This window comes from Ciconia boyciana, chromosome 8, assembly GCF_034638445.1.
Source record: "Ciconia boyciana chromosome 8, ASM3463844v1, whole genome shotgun sequence".
NCBI lineage: Eukaryota > Metazoa > Chordata > Aves > Ciconiiformes > Ciconiidae > Ciconia > Ciconia boyciana.
In genome coordinates, this window is record NC_132941.1 from 66,815,354 (window position 1) to 66,819,362 (window position 4,009).

Here is a 4,009-nt window from a genome sequence, read left to right on the forward strand (position 1 = left end):
CGTAGTCGATCTTAGTGTTTTCTTCCTGTGGGTTTTTATGCATGAAGGTTTGTAACATCAGTTCATGACTTGCAGGTTACTGTGCTCCCCTTTGACAATGAAAAGAGGCTGCTTCTTAGCTGTGTAGGAATAACGGAGAATCCCACCTTTCTGCTTAGACCTGGCACGCCTGCCGAGAGCTGCTCGATCAGATTCGGTGTCACACAGCGGCCTGCCTGCCGAAAGCCTGTGGTTTGCAAATAAAGCTGAAATACCATGAGGTGGTCTGATTTTTCCCACCAGGTCAGCAAGGCTTCCAGTGCCTGTGAGACGCAGATGCAGCAAGAGATGCTGTAACGTGTCTGTGCGATGCAGATTCTCCTCAGGCAATCTCGTACTGTGGTTTCCAGCTCTGTCTGAAAGCAGGGAGCAAGAAAGGGAACAAAACAGTTGCGGAAACATGAGCAAGCATCTGCTCCATAGGTGAAAGGTGAAATCATACCGTTCTGCAGCTCTGGATACATAACTTTGATGAAAATAAATGTCCAGTACTGTTGTACGTGCCCGAGACGTCTGTAGGGGCCGTAACCCCGTTCTCTGGCGGGGCTGAGGCAGCCCAGGAGGCCAGCAGGTAATACCGGGAAGGGAAAGGGCACGGGGGGCGGCCGCAGAGCGCGCCGGGGCCGTCCGTGTGCCGTGCTGCAGAGCTCGGGCTGGACGGTGGCGGGGACCAGGGCCGTGTCCCACGGGGGGGGGGCTGATCGGAGATGGCACGAAGCCCGATGGGTGTGAAGCCTCGTTACAGGCACTCGTATGCAACCCACGAGTTAAACAGGACTGAATGCATTATTATCTGAATTCACACATTTAAACCAGGAAGGGATTTTTTTGGTGGTTTTGTTCGTTATCTGACCTGACCTACATCTCATAGCTTAATGCAGTGACCTGTCGTAATTCCTGCATCAAACGTATATCAAAATGCATTTGTTCATATATTTTATATTTAATTTCAAACAAATTATTTAATTTCATTTGTTGGTTTTCTGTTTTTTTCCTGCAATTGCACCAAGACTATTGAACATCTATTTATTTTATTTCTAAATACAGTGTCGGAGTTTTAAAGCGAGGGCAGTGGAAACTGCCTAAGGAATGGGAAAGGTAAAAGGTGCAATCTGCTGGAAATGACCTCTCCCGACTGCCCCGACATCCGTGGGGGGACAAGGATGCCCCTGGCACCCCCCGCTCGGTAGCACTTAGCAAGGGACGTCCTGTCCTCTCTGCCTTGGAACCAGCCCTGTCGCCAACAGCCGGGCTCGTTAGGGAACAGCACCCGGGGACCGCGGGGACCCCGCAGGGGCTGGCGTCGCTGTCCCCTCTGCCAGCATCGCCCTGCAGACGCGGCTTGGGCTGGTGCCTCGGTTCACCTCGCCAGCTGAGGGCTGAAATCCGGCCGCCCCTTCCCCTTTGAAGGAGGGTTTACGTTTATCTCCTCCGCCAGGGAGCCGATTCCCAAAGGTGGGGCCCCGGGAGGCACGCAGCCGGCACTGCTGCGCTCGCCCCAGCCTCCTGCCGCGTGGGACGGGGCTGAGAGCATTTCTGCAGCTCTCCCGGTGCCAGGAGATGCTGAGCAGGGTCCCAGCAGAGCCAGCCGCCTGCTAATGCGGCCAGAGCTGCCGGGAAACGAAACCACCCGGGGCACAAACGCAGTCTCTGTTTGGCCCTAATTTCTTTGGACAGCTTTCCTGCAGGCTCTGGGTCAGGCACACACAGGCAAAGGGGACTGGGGAGACGCTCCGTGCCCTTGGCCGAGGGCCCGTGCCTGGCTCGGCGGCTGCCAGCCAGCTCTGTGGCAGCGGCAGTGAGACACCGCAGCCGTGCCGGAGGAGCCCGAGCCCCCACGCCCTGCGTTTGCAGTGGGGATGAACCTCTCGCTTCTAGCAGAACGGCAGTACTATTTAAAAAAACAGTAAAATTCAAAAACAACAATTGCCCAGTCCAAAACAAAACAGAATATGCAATGCATCATATCGGTATTAAATGCATGCACATTTGCAGGCAGCAGAAAATCGCGCGGTGCTAAAATCGAGGGCGAGGGCACGCCACAGCCAAGCAGCCCGGACGAGGGCTGCTGGGAGGTGCCTGGCCAAAGGTGCCCGAGGGCTGCGGGACATGGCTGCCCTGGGGATGGAGTCTCACCCGCCGCAGCGGAGGAAAGCGGGGAGCGGGATGCTGCAGGGCTCACGCTTGCTGCGTGAAAACAGTCCCGACACTCCCCTACGTGTGCAAAGCAGCTGCCAGACAGACACTAAATTACCACTGCGTTTCCATGCTCTTTGCTGCTTTTTTCCCAGCTTGTGGCAAACCCTGCCTTGACCTGCTCCGCTGGGTGACTGGCTCCTCCCTGGCCCGCCCTGCGCGGGCAGCAGCAGCTGGCACCCGCCTTGCCGTCAGGCCCAGCCAGCCGCAACAGCGGCACGGTAAATCCCAGCAGGTACGAGAGAAAGGCGACGTCGGGTGATGAGCATGGGGACGGCCGCTCCCTGCTCGTCCCACCCCGAGGGCGAGCCCCGGCAAACGCTGCTTGCTGTGGGCTAGGCGCGGCGGGAAGGGGCACAGGGCCGGCAGCTACAGAGCTGCCTGCTCTTGCGGCTGCCGCGGTGGTTTAGGTCTGTCAGCTTTTTCACCCCCTGTAATTTAAGGGCTGTGTGTGGGGAACTATCCTCACCCTGTTACCGTCGCCTTCTCCCCCTGCACAAGGGGCGAGCGACCCAGCCCCTCGGGTGCCCCGCGTGCCCTCGGCCCTTCGGGGACGCCCGGGGACGCCGCGAGAGGTCACGCCGGAGGCAGAGCCCTGCCGAGGCCGGGGCATGGGCTGCCAGCGGCCAGGTAAGGCCAAGGTAAGGCTCGTATATTGATCTGTCTCATTCCTTTACCACTTCTTTTGAAGTGAGGAAGAGCCTTTGTAGATGCTTTCTACACCGAGATAAAGCAAGCCAGCACGTTGCACCAAGAACTGTAATAAATAATTCCCAGTGCTGATGAGGGATGAAAGAGGAAAAACCAGAGACCTCCTGAAGTTCCCTGGGGCCGTTTTTATCGAGTTTAAGATACAAAATGCAGGGTCGTGCAGTGAAATACTAAAACACAGCGAGCCATGGCTGCCGGTGCCTCGACGGTGGGCGCTGGGCACCGGGACGGTGCCCTGGCCCCTGCGCGGGTGCAACCTGGCACATGCCTCCCCGCGCTCCCATCTCACTCCCCGGCACCGGCCCGGCCCGGGCCCGTTAGGAACCGAGTGACTCGGGGCCATGCAGTGCAGGTCCCCGGGCAGGGGCCGGCGTGGGCAGAGGGGACCCAGGCCGGTGGCCATGCCCAGGGCGCTCCTCATCCTCTCCGAGACCCAAAGCCACCGTCGAAAGGGCCCTCAGCCCTGCCGCTGTAAAGATAAACCCTCCCTAGGGAATTATAAACACCCCCTAACTGCCACTGGGAAGTGGGACGCTGTAAAATGTCTGGGTTCAGCTGGTCCCCTTTTAACGCCCGTTTTGCGGTTTTTAAGGAGTCTTACGGCTGCGTTCCTGCAGCCCTCGTCCCGCCCCGGCTCTGCGCTAGCAGGCAGCGTCTCACTGGCTCGGGGGCTCCGGCCACGCTTCAGAAAGCTTTCAGCATTTTGATGCTTTCACGGTTCATGCCTTCACACAGCCGCATCACCCTCAGCTGCACCCGCCCGGCTTTGCCAGGCTCCGCGCTGCGCCGTTTTGCAGCAAATGACAAATCCTTGGCGTACTGACCCGCTCGCTACGCGGCCGTGAAGCGCCGCTGCCGCCGGGGACTGCCGCCGGCGCGCCCAGCAGGCTGGTGCTACCTGCTGGCTCTTGCACCGACCGGCGTCACCTGGGTGCGGAACAGCTCCAGTCTGCGATGTGTGAACAGGAAATGTAATCATTTTTTGTAAGAGTCACTGTTTTGTCCTACAGATCGGTAACCTAGAAATGACAACAAATACTTCGCAATGTTAAAAATACACATT